This window comes from Epinephelus lanceolatus, chromosome 22, assembly GCF_041903045.1.
Source record: "Epinephelus lanceolatus isolate andai-2023 chromosome 22, ASM4190304v1, whole genome shotgun sequence".
NCBI lineage: Eukaryota > Metazoa > Chordata > Actinopteri > Perciformes > Serranidae > Epinephelus > Epinephelus lanceolatus.
Genome location: NC_135755.1, coordinates 24,469,998 through 24,486,464, shown reverse-complemented (window position 1 = coordinate 24,486,464; position 16,467 = coordinate 24,469,998). Strand labels below are relative to the sequence as shown.

Below are 16,467 nucleotides of genomic sequence, written 5' to 3'. Positions count from 1 at the left end.
TTTGCGGGTTATTTGTCGAGCTGACATTTTGCACTGATCAGTCCGCCCACAGCTTCTTTGTTGAGCCACAGCTCAATCATCCCCGTTATTAGTTCCCTAACAGAGTAAATATAGGAAAGGGGGGAAATCTTTCACGTCAATGGCAAGGAATTTTTTTCTGTAAGTGAAATTACTGCAGCAATTGTGCTATGATTTGCTGCTATTATTCAGGCATAAATCTGTTTGTGATAAGCTGTGTCCAGCCATCTTCAATCTTTCTTTTGTTCTCTTGGGACTATAAAGATAATACGGGGGTTATTATACCTTCAAAGGTTGTCTGTTTTTCATCTGCAGACATTTTATTCGAAATGTGTGTCATGAATTGTGGATGTTTTGTGTAAAACGAAATGGTCTTCTGATTTGTTTTATGAAACACAGAATCCATCTTGGATACAATGAGAAAATGTCTATAATTAAGCACTGCTTAAACATGTAATTCATACATGTTGTGCCCTCTAATGAGCACAGGGATTTTGTACGCTTCTTTATGATTTGGCAAGGACAAGTGGCCTTTTTGCCCTAATCAAGAGTGAAGCTTCAGGTTGTGGATTATTATCATTAGACAAGGAAAGAAAAAAACAAAGCTATACAGAAAGACAGTGCAGAATTGAATTTAAAAAATATTAGGGCTACACACTTTGAGGAAGATGCAGGATACATAACGTTGTTGAATATCACAATATTACTTGCAAAATTAACGGATATCAAAGTGAACTCAGTTCTGCTTTTTTGTTGCTTCTAGTATAATGCTGAAATACAGCAAATTGCTTGTTGAGTGAAAAAATAAAAGGAACTTATTTTCAACATTATTTTACGAAACAAACTGAACGTTTAACATGGGTCGGCCACCTGCGGCTCTAGAACCACCTGTAGCCCCTCCCCAGTGGCTCCCTGTGGCTGTGACAGAAAATTATTTGTAAATGAATTTTTTTTTTTTTTTTTTTTTAACGTTTTAATTTTCATCTTTTGTTGTAGGCCTAAAGTGATTCTTACATTCTTCAACTGTAAAAATGCGTAGCCTATACACCGATTTGAAAAAATATTTTAACATTTCGTCAACTGCGATATTGTTTCTACAAAGCTGTGGATTCCAAATCCCAAAAAGGGAAAGTCTCAGGGGAAAAAGAGAATGTAATAGTGCATGGACAAATTTGTTTACTTTCATCAGTACCAAATAATCAAAAATAGCCCATTGCAGACCTTGTGCTAAACGTAGTAATGAATACTCATTTATATCTGTTCGTAATGTTGATAGGCTAAATTCAACTTAACAGGCTGTGTGACCTTTATTATGAGGCTCAAATATGTTTTATGGCTCCAGACAGATTTGTTTTTCTTTTTTGGCCAAAAACGCTCTTTAGATAGCAAAGGTTGCCGACCCCTGATTTAACGGAACACAAAAAGCACCAATAAAAAATTGAGTGATTACAATTTAAAGTGCAGTTTACTTCTGATACTCTCTTTTAACTAACTCAAAAAAAAAACAATCCTGAGTGCAATATTATACTCTTTCACAACATGTTCAACGTACAAGTTGACAAAGCAAAGACAATTCAAAAACTATATACTCTGCAGCCCTAGAAAGTATTTTTTAATAGAGATTAATTTGAAAACTTTTTTTGTGTACAACAAGATTAAGAGTTGACAGCCAGCCAGTAGGTCTCCAGGGTTGTGAGCTAAATGCTAATGTTAGCATGCTAACATGCTAACAAACTAAGATGTCAGGCGATATTGAGAAGACAATGTGATTTAGAACTGCCTCAGTAGCAGCATCTGTCTTGTCTATGGCGATCGCCATTCTTGTTATTACTCCTCACTGGTTCTGGCGCACTGCTTGGCAACGCTTGACAACAGTGTAAGTCTCTCCTGCGCTGATTGGGGAATTGGGTCCCACCAAGGTGCTCATTGGTTGATTTTTATTTCAACTCAGAAACCGCTGGTTCATGTTACAACGCCAGATGAAGCAGTCATGGATTCGAAGGTCAGGACCCAGGCAAGGTCTGATGTTCAATTAGCAGGAAACACAAAGTACAGCTATGGGACTGATATTAGTTTTGCAGGTTTTGGACAAGTTAAAGAATTGACCTGATGATGGCACTAAATGAAAGGCAGTCCATTGAGTAGTTGAGATTTTCCCTCCAAACCACAAATATCAACTTATTGGACGCATGAGAGGAAAAGTCAGGGGAAGGTTCATGTCTTATCTTGTCTGGTCATTTTTGTTCTTATAAAATCTGTGTGCTTTTATGCTAATTTTATATTTTACTTGTTGAAACTCTGTGTTGCTGCTATCCCTGGCCAGGTCTTCCTTGTAAAAGAGATCTCAGTGGGACACACCTGGGTAAATAAAGGCTAAATAAATTAAAAAGAAAATCCTCTGGGGACCATGAATATGTTAACAAAATATTATGGAAATCCTTCTAATAGTTGAGGTATTTCAGGCTGGACCAAAACTAATCTGATAAATATCTTATAAATAAATATCTAAATATCTTCTTTAGGCTCATATATATACAAATGTGAGTGAATTTAGAATTACCTTGTATTGGTAAATGATGATTTTTGTGACGTTGGTGCTTTTGACCAGTGCACACAGCCTAACATCTATCATTCTGTCCATCATTTGTCACAATGATCAGGTTCATCCCCTCTCTTCCCTTTTTCCTCCTTGCCTCTCTTTTCCATTCTCTCCTCACACCTCCTCGTCTTTATCCTTGCCACTCCGTCTCCCCCCTCCTTCCTCTCTCCATTTCACACACTTCTTCTCCCCCTCCCTCCCTCCCTCCCTCTCTGACTTGTACCGGTCTCTCATCACACCCAGAGATGCAGGGGCTTTTAAGTAGAGTTTAATGGCCTGCAGACTGTGCTACACGCTGAGCTCTGTGTCTCCGGCCATGGGCAAGCTGTGACCCGTCCGACATGTTGACTATGAACTTGGAGGGACTGGAAATGATTGCTGTGCTGGTGGTTGTGGTCCTCTTTGTTAAGGTGCTGGAGCGATTTGGTTTGTTAGCAGCTGGCTATGACGGTAAGGAAACGGCAAACTCCTTTTATGTTTGGAAGGGATGGGTTTTTTGCCTCTTTTAGTAGGAGTCAACCACTTGTTGATGCCAAAGTTGAAAGCACAGAGTGTAGTTTGATGGGACTATGTACTGACTGTGAGTTTGTCTGAAGCATCTGCACTGGAGGTTATCATGTGTTGATTGTTTGTATTAAATATGTGATGCAAAGTGCCTGTTAAGATGTTTTAGTTGTGATTCAGACTCATCTTTGTCTATTCCTGATTAAAATATTTGATAGATTTGAGTATAAAATAAAGTTTGACTCCTTTTGCTGCAAGCAAGGGATAAGTTTATCCAAATGTCACTCTTTTCTAGATATGGAGACATTCATATTTTCTCATTTGCATGGTCATCTTTCAGTCTGCTACTCATCAGACTGAAGCTTCTGAGGCTATCAGTCATGCTGTTTTAATTAGATAAGTTGCATCTCTGCATGATTCACCTGACTTTGCTGCTAATTGGCTCAACAGTCACGATGACTCACGCAGGCCGAATATTTTAATCTGACATTATGCTTTCAATCCTCCGTTTTTGACTTTTCACTGTATCTCAACCTCACCTCCAGCTGTCATTTTACATCCAGTCGTCTTCATAGCATCTTGACACTTTGCTTCCACTTTGACGGTTAGTTTATTAAATTTGAATTAAATTAGATTGGATGTGAAAGCTTGCGTCGTCTGTGGGTTGGCTAACGTGTTTATCCAAATGAGAGTGAGACGGTCGAGGGCTGAACGTAATTGTGCAGCAGCTGGAACCTTGACAACCTGGATCATAACCAGGGAGAGCTGGACAGTGGCATGGTGGCATTTGCTTTTCTCTTGTTACCTCAGAATAAAAAGGGGGAAATCAAAATGAGATTAGGTAATGTGTTGCCCCTGTAGGAATTATCTTTGAGAAACCGGACTAATAATGAGTTAGAAAGTAAGAGTGAAGAAATCAGTCTTGTTTTAATGATGAAAAGTTGGCCTAAAGTTGTCACTCTTCAGTAGTGTTGACATAAATGCTGCATATTGATAGCAGATAATGTGAAAGACGAGTTCTGCTGCATGATTAAACTTTGTTTGTGTTTTCACTTTCCCCCCCATGTTTTCCATGTAGCTTAGCACAGAACAATGGTTGAAACAGTGCCCACTGGAGATTTGTCAGTGTGCCATACGCTAAGATGTCGATTCTTTCCCTTGAAAGTGTGAATCTAATATTCAGTGGTCGGGTCTGTCTGGCACTGGAGACCACCTGTTATTTATATGCTCTACTTAGTGCACAGGCTGCCAAGCTGTTTGCCTTATGGTGGGGCTTTCACAAGTGAGATGCAATTAAATGTCATCCAACCGGCAAGAGTAAAAACAAAGTTATTTAGATGATTTAATATTTGCTTATGTTACTTGTGTTTCTAAAATGTACTCAGTGCTGTGCCTCCTTACTGGTTTTACTGAAGTGATGTAATGCTGTTTTCATGGTGTCAAATTCCAAGTTTTTGTATGAACGCCCACTTTAAACATGCAAACAACAATCACATTCACAGGTGGGATTGTGAAAATCCCAATAAAGCCATTTCCCTCCATCGTGGTTCCTATATTGTTTGTGTGAGGACAAACTGAGATGTGCAGTTTGTTTGTGGTGGTCTGACATACATAAATCTCCACACATTTTTGAATAAGAATGCTGATTAAAAGATAAATAGATATTTTTGTTCAATAGATAGGTGACTAATCATTTGCACTGCCTAAAATGGACTCAGATGACTGAAAAAAAAACTTAATTAAAACCTTAATTGCCCTCAAACTAGTTTCAAAACATTCTGACTGATGTCTGGATTTGTGAGTTGTGCCTTCTAATTTTTTTAATCAGTCCATTATAATTACTATTTTGATTAAGCATGCAGGCTATTTTATAAATGAATATGTCTTGTGCTTATTTGATATATTGATCAATTTTAACTAGAGCTATTAGAATACTTTAAAGAAGAGGCAACGGCTCACTTTGATGGTGGTATTTCTCAAAAGATGGAGAAAGTAGCACGGTATGGCACCTACATGCCACCTTATTGTTTAATATTGTAGTTTGTATGTATGGCTACAGTATGTATTCTGAACACTGCGCTCTTTTGAAGCACATAGAAAGAGCAGTGACAGTGTTAATGTGGCAGCAAGGATACTGAAATGTAGTCTGATCAGTGGTTTTGATACGTAAGATGAGAGCATTTTCAGAGGTCCAGCTGACCTTGAGATGCTCTTAACTCTATAGTGATGAAAATAGGTCCTCCCGAAAAACGAATCCAACAAGCAAAGAATACAAAATTCGCAGTGCTGCTCATTACTCTGTGGTACTCTCCCACTTGATGGCTTTTGGTTAAAAATAGACCCGCTACACAGCCGGACGCAAATGGCTCCTTTCAGTCTCTGTGCCTCTCGTCAGTGGCGTGACAGTGAGTGACAGTAGTGTGCCACCAGCATGCGTGGATGCGACAGCTGATGAGAGCAGGCTTTGATATGGCAGGGGGGGCTTTTTGCAAATTATTCTCCTGCTGAAGGTGTGTCTTTTATCAGCCAGGAGGGGGTGTAAAAATTGGTTCCAATTACAAATGGACAAAACAGCAATGTGCAGATTGTCACTTACAATTTCAACTCTTTGACTGCAAATTATAGCAGAAGGGGAATTGTTTTAATTTTTTTCCTATGCTCTCTGATTGCCAATTGTTGCATCATCACCTTTTGACCTGTAATTGCACTTTCAGTTCACTTTGAGCAAATATTTGGTAGAACAGAGCAGTGCTTGCATCCAACTGCTAAACCCAGTGCGCTCTCCGTGCCACCAGCTTCACCTTTCACTCTGCTGAGTCCAACCATCTGGACCCCATGCTGTGTGTTGTGTTTGTGGAGCTACAGTACATCTTAAGGCACAGCTGTGACACATTATCCACCCATTGTTACAGGTTTTACTCTAAATCCTTGCTGTGTGTAGGGATCGGGCTATACGTTCTGTGCGCCCGAGGATGTGTTTTTCTCAGGCAGTGTGCGGCACGTTGGTGTGATACAAAGCTGCGATTCAACATGGCAAATGGTTTTCTGTTATTAAGTAGAGAACTGTAACTGAATAGTACATAAGTGGATCCACACTGCTCAGGGACACATGTGAGATGATTCAGAAGCCGTGCACGGCTTTAACAATACTCTCAATATCCACATTCCCCTTTATCACAGAAAGCACATGGTTTGGATTCAGAGAAGAACCTAATAGTTTTCACTGTTGATGAACAATGGAGTAAAGATGAGTTTGCATCATAATAGTATTTGCTTAGAAGATGTCTTGATGCATATGGTGCTTTATAACACATGAATTCTTGGAATAAGAGACACATACAGTACTGTAGCTGAAAGGGTCTTAATCTTTGGCAAGCTGGCTGCCATGGCATGGCTTTTAGATGTGTTTATTTAATACATCCTGTTACTTTTATGGATAATGATAACATATGACAATAGTTTTGTGAGACAGAGAATCTGCCACAATAGTAAAAAACAAGGCTGGGAGATTTTCCTCTGTCAAAACAATGTGTATGTCTTCTATTATTTGCACAAACATTGGCATGAACAGTGTCAGAGTGCATTAAAAGCTCATCGATATAAGCTCATAAGTATATCAAATGTGCTGTTCTTTGAGTTAAAGGGCTGATTTTTAAGTTGGCAATGAGGAAAAGAAAGGTATGAATATGTTTTGGTTTGTGATTGAAGGATGTGTGAGTGTCTGCAAATGTGCCAGCAGAGGGAACCAAAGTGCACCGTCAGTGTTAGTCCTGTTATACCAGATTCTCGTCTGGTATTGAAGTGGAGAGCTAATGTAAGCAAAGCTGGGTTTCCCCACACACTTTTTTTTCTTTTTACAATTATGAACAGCATGAATAACTAAATTTAGGAAAAGTCCTGTGCAGATAAATCTGTTTAAATGTCCATAATCCTACAAATAATTTTGACCCCACACAGACATTTGTTTGTTCAGAAGAATATCAACTCAATTTATCTTGCACTTTTAAAAACAATGCAACATAGCACTTTACAACCAGATAGAAATTAGACAACATTATAATGCATAAAATGTGGTGACATTAACTTGGAAAAAGCATCGCTACAAGAGGAAATGAGCCGGGCATCTAAAAGCAGGAGAGGGCAAAAGTTCCATCTCTGCTCAGAACAGTTAAAAGCAGCATGTCCCCTCCTAATTGCTTGCTTATTATAAATATTTGTAAGCTGAGACTGATGCACCCTTGTGATCTAGCTCGCCATTTTGACATGATTTCAAAGACCTTTTCTTACTTCGGAGGGAAAGGATGAAATACCCTGCCACAGCACAAACACAGTTTAAACTAATTTGATAAAAGTTCCAACACTACAGTGATGCTGTGACAGTTAAATACACTTTAGCAGCCATTAGTGTCTAAAATATAGAAATGGGAAGGAATCAGGAAAGTCAGTGGTTGAATAGAGCAATCTTGGCACTGCTCTTTTATTAAATAGTTCATTCATCTCTTGAGTTAGAAATCAAACCCATCTGTCTCTTTTTTAATATTTGTACTAAAAATACTATTCATGACAGCATCGCTAATGTGCTCTTTATTGCCTTCTTTTGACATTCTAAACAAATTAGTTCAGTAAGAGTATTAAAAATTCTCCCAATTTATTATGATTTTTGATAATAGCCCGGAGTCTCAGACAGGTATTACAGGCATAATGTTGTGCCTCATAGCTTTCCACTGAATTAAACAGCGTTCGTAGTGTTTCCACAGGCATTAGCTGTACTCTGTCATTAATCACAGGATACGATAAGGGAGCAACTAGTGACTGATTTTCAGAATCCACGTGTACAGTGCCGTAATCAGTTTGAGGCTCTCTCTGCAGGCAGGCCAGATTGTTTTCTGCCTTGATTGAAAAACACTTGAGTTGTTGAGCTGTTTGTTGTAAAGCATTGCTGATTGTGCATCTGTACAATCAGTGCTGTTATGAGTGCGAGCTACTTTGCTTTGCATTTGGTGAAGCTGATTTCCGAAGGCCACTGAATACAATAGCTAATGAAAAAAGCTAACAGGCTTTATATCATGTGCATCTTTGAAGTGAACACTTGAAACCAAAAGCGAACAGCTTTAAATCCTCTGTTTTGGTGACCTTAACCTGTTTACATATGGAGTAGAGTAAGTATTGAGCCTCTTGTCTGGGGGAACTGATCTCTCCTTGTTTCTGCTGGCTTGGAAATGCTCCCTAAACATCCCATCTCTTTCAGCATGAACTCTTTTAATGGTAGTAAGTATTTGCTAGTTACAGTTCTTTGCTTTAGGACCCTTTTATTGGTCCAAATAATAAGAGCTTGTTGGTAGAGAAAAGTTTAATGCCCAAACCAAGATTTTAATGCTATAGTACCAACTCGTCTGTCCTCTGAAATCAATCAAAAACTTCCCTTACTGTTAAAGTTAGAAAAATGTCAGTAAAATATAACGTATTGTATTGTAAATGCATGCAGTTATGGGAAGCATAGTATGAAGAATCCACTTCATTTTTTATACTGATATATATTGATAATGGACTGTTTCAAACTTGACACACAAACATTCCCAATGAGTCCCTATCCTGTTAGAATGTTTCGCAGTGTATGTGAATGACATCCGCTGTGAAGATGTTAACATGAACCCAATCTTCTGCCTATCAATGCGATTCCAGTGAAAGAATCTATAGACCAAATCACAGTCCTATTCACTTCCAGGTAGACAACTGCCGATTGATTAGAATTGCGGGGATATACAAATCATCTACTCTGTGGTTAAACCTGATAGTCCAACCTATTCGGACATTTCTGCTGTGCTTATCTTATGTACTGTGTCTCTTGGCCAGCATCTTTGATTAACCCTAATCTACCAGCACAAAGGCGAACATCAAGCAATGTACTTCTGCGGATGGGGACCATAGCAAAATACACTTAAGCCACATAAAAAGACATACTCAGGAGTTATTCTAAGAACCTAATCTTAGAACTTGTTTTGCCCTTTGTTGGTACTAAGCATGAGCTCATGGGAAATGAAGACTTTTGCTTTGAGTGTTCTCTCAGTTTCTGCATTTTTGCAAAATTCTCACACATTATTTTGCCACCTCCAAATATAGCACTCCTAGCTTGATTGTGTGCCACGCACAAATATGGTGCTGCAATTTGTTGTTGCATAGTTTGGTGTAACTGGCCCCACTCTCAACAAAGAAGAGAGTACTGCTATTATTTTCAGGACGAACAATGATTAGAAAGGGTTAATTGTGTAATCACTCCCTACTGTATCATTGCCATTAGATTACTTGAAATGTTGCATGTCTTGGACAATGACTGCATATTAAATGTCAATACTTTTCATTTATGTGTGCTTTGGATTTCAGGAAGTTGCTCACCTCTGAACCAGGCTTAGTCACTCATAGTAATATACTGTTTATTTTTTTAATTCATGTGTTTCTCTTTAGGATCATTAAAACTTGAACTTTATTCTGCCGCCTGCTCTGCTGCTAAGTGATATTTGATCCGCTTCATAGATCAATGAACAAAACGATTACCGTAATTTATTTTCTCTCATTTGATACTGTTATGGCAAGGGATGTCTCCACACAATTAACTGGAAATGGAATATTGGAGTATTTAGTAGTGGGAGATTATTAACACCCAGACCAAAGCTTGCTTTAGGAATGCCCCTTGCTTGTAATATTAAGCTTTATGAGTTTACCGTTTATCCTGGCTTTAAGGGTGATACTAAATTGTTTTAATTCATTTACAATTGTGAGTCAAGATACAATACTAATACATCATACATAATAATAAGATTATGTTTGCCCTATAGCATGTAGTAGTGTACATTTTAGATGTGAGGGTCGATTTTCAAGAGGTTTATTATCATTTAAATACATTTGAGATCAAGATTGTGACAAGGCAAGAGTCGGATCGGTTGCCTGTTTTTAGTACATAGTGTAGCATATATGGGCTAGGCGGTTGACTACGGCTACAATAGCGGCAACAGAAGTCTGTTCTTTAGAGGAGCCTGGATTGCGAATGAATGGATGAGACAGTAGTGCAGTTTGAGTGTCTGTATTCAGAGAATATTTAAAAAAAAAACAACCAATACAAACAATACACCATTCCAATATTCAAAAAGAAAATGGATTACCCACAATAAATCAAATGTTCTGTTGTTCACAATAAAGTTCTCAAGGAAAAACGTTCAGTTCATATCCTTTTAATCCAAAAAGGTTTGTCCAGATCGGTAGGTGTGAGACTTTGTCCTACCAGTTCGTTGATCTAGCACGCCATGTGAGTTGAGATGAATGGATCAAGGTCCATGAGAAGGAAATCCAAAGTTGGTCAAAAAAAAAACCTGACCTAAAAGGCCAAAAATACACATAAGTATTCCATTTGAAATAACCAAGTCAGTATCAAAAATAAAATCAATGTATGCATAAACATACATGCTAAATACAAATGCATTAATTAATTATTTAATTAATTAATTGTCTTTAATAAATCGAAGTTACAATAGTAACCAAACCACCTTAACCTAGTACCCCAGTACCATGTTAATATTCACAGTCAAAGTAAAAAATCAAAATTAAAGTCAAAATGCACCTTTTATAATTCATCAAAACATTCAATATTAAATTTCAAACTACTCAAGCAGAGTAAGACTCAAGTGTTTCAATAATTGCGCAATATTCATTCATTCATTAAATACGTAGCTACGTTCACATAAATGTGTCAATGATGACCAAACCTCATAGCCGTTGTAGCGTCAATCAGAAAAGTGACGTAACTGTTCAAAACAAGAATAACGCTCTAAACTACATGAGCGAGTAATTAAACTAAAATATTATCTACAATTCGGCTGTCTTATTTTAAACAAAAATCATCGTTTACCTTCGAACCGAGTGGTCAGAGCTGAGCTTCCCTGCGCGGTCCGACAGGAAATCCGCGGAGTTTTCCAGATGGAGTATTGAATGGGTTGAGTTCAATAACAACTCTGATGAAACAGCGCGTTAGAGAGTTATATGTTATATGGTTTAAACAATCGGAACTTGTCGGCAAAGGACTCACCAGTGGCTGACGGTTTCAAATGATCGATTCAGAGAGCTCCAGTCAAATGTTTGAGACGCTGACAGTAACATGCCCAATCACAGTGGAGACGGAGGAGGAAGTGAACTCCGTGACTCGTGATTCAAAGGAAGTTTGGGGTCACGGGAAGTGGGCCCGCAAAATAAATAAATAAATAAATAAATAAATAAATAAATAAAATGAATAACTAAATGCGGGTTACAATAGCTTTAGTGGACATACTGCACCTCTTGACTTGTAGATGGGAGTAAACACATGCTACTGTACTCACAGAATAGGGTCTAAGAATAACGAAGACTTACCTGTGTCTTTTGCCATTAACCCATTAAATGTATCCTGTTGAGCTTTTGGACCATCACCAGTGCTATGGAGCAGTCCTTTACTTCCTGTCAGCTGATGCCATTCACATACACTGCTTAACATTCCAACAGGAAATACAAAGAGACCCATTTAGAAGGTTAATGATTTAACTTTAAAGCAATCTATATAGTATAGTTGTGACATCACAAATAGGGCTGCCACGATTAGTCGACTAATCGATGACTAATCGACTATTAAAATAATCGGTGACTATTTTAGTAGTCGACTAATCGGTTTGAGTTAGTTTTCATAGAAAAGCACTATAAAAGTACCCCAAAATACTCTTACTGCAGCTTCTTACGTTCAGATATTGGCAGCTTTACACACTCTCCCTTGACAGTGAACTAAAACCCGTTGGCGTGAGTACAAAACAAGACATTAGATGACGTAATTTTGGGGTTTGGGCTAGACAGACCGACATTTTTCAACATTTTAACACATTTTTCGATGAAATGATTAGTCGACTAATCGAAGAAATAATCGACAGATTAGTCGACAATGAAAATAATCGTTATTGGCAGCCCTAATCACAAATTCACAGAATCCTTAACAGCTCATTTAAAAGTACAGTTTCTGAATACGAACTGTGTGCATTTCTCTGTGGACTGAGAGTTTTGATACTTTCACAGTATTTATATAGCATTTATACTTGCTCTATAAACAGAAAGACATGGTAATCTGACTTTTTACAATATGGGACCTTTAAAGGAATACTTCACCCACAAAATTACCATTTAGATATCAAGTAGTCATGCAAAATAGCAAACCTTAGCCCCTTTTACACTGCCAGATTTTCGGTGAATGTTGGGCCATTTTGCCGGCTAGCTGCGAGTGTTTAGACACACAGAGCCAGATTGGCAAGTTGATCCGAGGTGCCCATTTTTCCGCCTTGTAGGGTAGACATATTGGTGGAACCTTTTTGATTTAAAAAGAACGAGGCGCCCTTCTGCCACGGGAGGGGCTGTTGATGACACAGCATGTGCCACCCACTGGCAGTGGATAAACAGGAAACAGCTGATAGCAGGATTGAGCAGCTAGTAGCAAGAGGGAAACGCAAACCTGACAGACACAGTAAAGATGTGGGTAAACTGGGGAGACAAAGAATTGCGCGCCCTCCTTGTCCTCGCAAATGAAGAGGCCATTAACCGTCAAATGATGGGACGGTGAAGGACAGGCCAGCTTATAAGAGAATCGCCGAAGGACTGACCAGCCGCGACTTCCCTCGGAGCACGTCACTGTTTACGTCACACACTGAGCTTCACGTTTTGTTACTTGCTCACGCCCCCCATTGCCCCGAAAAAGGCGCATTCTGTATAAACAAAAGTAGGTAGGCGGCATTTCGCTGCACACCCCGATTTTGTTTTTATACTGCTAATGCTGAAAGAAGATTGGGCTTTCCTGCAAATTTGCACAATTCCTATTTAAAAAGGGCTATTAATTTATGATTGGTTGGGGGCCACTTTTAATAACAGCAACAACAACAACAAAACATCTGTTTACAACTTCTCACACAACTCGTGCAGTATGATCCAAGTCTCATTTATCCGGTCGTATGCTTAGAACTTCCCAAACACATGCATTTTCATTAAAACCTTACCATTTAAAACTGAACTGAAAGTAAAACTTACCTATGCTCTCTTTAAAGCCAGCCCCCAATACTGAGTTTTTTATTAAAATCACATGTGTTTGGGAAATACTGAACATATGACTAGATAAATAAGACTTGGATTATACTGCATGAGTCGTGTGAGATTGTGTAAACGGTTGTTTTGATATACAAACTTGTTCCTCAATCAATTGATAAATCAATATCTACTATTGCATTTTTATATTGCCAGTGCGTATCTTAAACCCTACATGCACATTTTATATTATTGCTTTCATTAATAAACACACTGCTCACGGCTCTGACATACAGCTTCAACAGTTATACGCTCAAATTCATCATTGCTTTTAAATATAACGACCTGTATTGATTTCCTCTCAGTGTTCGTTTCTTGCTGATGAACTACGCTCATTATAACTCATCCCCTGGACAGTGGCTCCAGCCATCCTGTACTCTGTCTGCCATTTTGTGTCTCCCTTCTCTTCTGTCTTTTTACTGCTCCTGCTAATGCGTAATTCTCCATTTGACCTTTGCACTTGAAGTTTACTTTGACTGGCACTTTGCTGCTGACGGATGGTGCACCGTAAATCCGATGACAGGCTGGCCATGCAAAGGCAATCCGTGTCCTGCTCTTTGCTACGTGTTGTCCACAGTGAGCTGTCAGATAGCCGTGTCAGAGCTAATATGGCTAGACACGGAGAAAAGCAGGTCAATGTTATCAGCTTCAGCACACTGCCCTAAGCTTTGTGATACTGTCCATTTGCAGACAATGCCATTGACTTTTCTCCTTTACACTAGAACTAATCATCTGGAATGAATTGGGATGTGGATAAAGATCTAGTGGTGTTGCTTGCCAGAGAAGGCTGACATGTCTTGTGAAAATGACTGGCATTCAGTAAGGGAGGCTAACATTTCCTAAAAGAAGCCATACTGGGCTTTCACTGTAATTTACACAATATACAGCACAAGACAAAGCATTTAAAGCAAACATCTGAGTGTCATAAAAGCCTCTTGAATATTAGTTCATGCTGTTGTATAAGCTTCATTGTTATAAGAATGTGTTTGCTTTCTACACTACGTCCTGTTATGATCACAGCGCACTGTGTAGTTAATTAACCCTGTGTTACACAAAATTAGGGTGTGCAGTCTTTTTCCAGTCAAATTTGGCACAGGTACAGTTCTGTCTCCTCTGCTTATTTTGCATATGTTTGGTGAATTTTGTTTAACTTGGCAGTGCAGAATGTATTGCTTTCAATCATGCAGTTGTTTAAGTGAGTGTGAGTGAATCTAGCAATTACTTTTCCAACTGTTTGCTCTCTAAAATGTCAGAAAATAGTATTAAAAAAAGAGAAAATGAAAGAAGCTTTTTTAACAATTTCCCATGGTCACGTCATTTAATTGTTTTGTTAGGCAAACATTCCAAAACCAAAAGATTTTTACTTTTCATATTTTACAAAGAGAAGTATTAAATCTGCACAATTTTAAAACTGGAACCAGATATTTGTTGAAAATGGACTTAAACGATTAAAAATAACAGATAACCAAACAATCAATTGATTAATTGTTTAAGCGCGAACATCACTTTTATGAATTCCGTGAGATAGCTCAGTTAGGGGGTTAAAGAATGAGTGTACATCCTGAATTGTCCCACTGCTTCTGACACACAAAGAGTTACTTTGCTGATCAACCAGCTCTGTGTCATAATAATATGTAGTATGTGTAAAAAACCTGTGGTGCTTGCCTCCCAGTGAAACTCCGCCTGACAACGCGTTTTGTGTTATTTGGGGGATTTTCGCTGACTCCTGGGCTTGCTCAAACTCCAGGCTGTTCATAGGCATTTTCGTATTGCCCACCACCCATGCTGCCACCACGGACACAAAAACTATAGAAGTGGATCAAGAGACAGACCGGCCCCCTCTGTTTTACACTCAGAACAAACTCCGATCAGACAGTAAAACTAGGCAGTGCCGATCAAATATAAACCACAGATTCTGTTTCTGAGTTGCTGATTTCTCACTTCAAATATTTTCAGAAACGTGTTATGCCTTCCTGTTTAACTATGACATTAGATTGTTTGTTAATTGTTTGTTAAGGGGCTAATTGTTTGTTTCCAGCCAGCCACCACTATGTTAGTGGATGGGTTCGCATTACGTCACTGATCAGTGGATGCATGTATTGGTTCAGTGTGGCACTGTGTTTTCTGGTGGTTGAAGCTGTTCTACCTCTTGAGCAAAAGCGAGTACCACAACCCTTTTTCTCTGTTTGCTATGGTCATGTAGCACCCATTTTGAAAGTATTTGAATCCTTCTACTGCATAGACAGCCCAGTTTAAAGAAAATACCATCTTTCCACTGGTGAAATACTTCTTTAACTTGCAAATACGTGAACTCGACTTGATAAAACTGATGCAAGTGGAAAAATGATCAGAACAGAGGGGGAAGATTGTGTTTTTAATACCCATCCAACCCTGAATGATGAGACATCACCACATGATCTGCTTATACATATTTATTGTAATCTTAGTTAACATTCAATGGACTGAATGACAGTTGAAGCTGAAATAGTTGAGTCATACTTGTTGATATCTTCTCTTTCGTTTGATCGTGTGGGTTCTGCGTATGTTGAGGTTTAAGGGTCGAAAATTGCAAATTCCCATAACTGCATGCATGCTCATGCACCTGGCAGAGTGAGGCTGCGTTATCCAGAGTCCCCAAAGTAAGTCCTCAATATCAGAGTCACCCCATGGCACTCCACGGTTGATTGCACATGCCGCTTCGCTGAGGGTTGCCCCGGTTCACAGCTTATAATTGCCTTCCCCTTCACAGGTGCCGCTTCAGTAAATATGACAGCCTCATTTTAATGTGCCTTGGAAAACACAACCCAAACACTGATGCCACTTTGCATGCCTGAGCAAATCGCTGCAGGTGTCGCCTAATTATATCACCCCCTTGTACCCTAAGCTGATCTGTAAACAGCGGGACAATCTCATCTTCGCCTCTTTGCCCGTCCACCGATTGGCATTGCTTTGATTGATGGCGGTTGCATCGAAAGCCAGGACCCCTCTCCTGGTCTTGTACTTTCACGGAGACTTACTGCATGCCTGAAAGAAAGATAACACTTGTCTAATGCTTAATGAAAATTTAGGTCTTGGGGGTTGTTTGGTAGTGCCATTTGTCGCTGTGTCAAAAAAAAAAAAAAAAAAAAAAAACCTAATAAAAATCCAGAGGAGGTTGTTGCATTCTCAGGAAAAGACTCATTTAAATCACCTCTGGTGTTCATTTTTAT

At 38.9% G+C, this 16,467-nt stretch overlaps 1 protein-coding gene and 1 long non-coding RNA gene across 7 annotated transcripts in view; one reads left to right on the top strand and one right to left on the bottom strand.

Moving 5' to 3' along the window:
* kcnip4a (potassium voltage-gated channel interacting protein 4a) overlaps positions 1 to 16,467 on the top strand; it is a 178,861-nt gene that overhangs the window by 119,384 nt on the left and 43,010 nt on the right. The gene's annotated exons all lie outside the window — the stretch shown is intronic.
* Positions 10,056 to 11,281, bottom strand: LOC144459858 (uncharacterized). The gene is made up of 3 exons (XR_013488653.1): positions 11,199 to 11,281; positions 11,022 to 11,124; positions 10,056 to 10,490 (listed from the first exon to the last, which is right to left on the bottom strand). It is a non-coding gene; the product is annotated as an uncharacterized LOC144459858 (long non-coding RNA).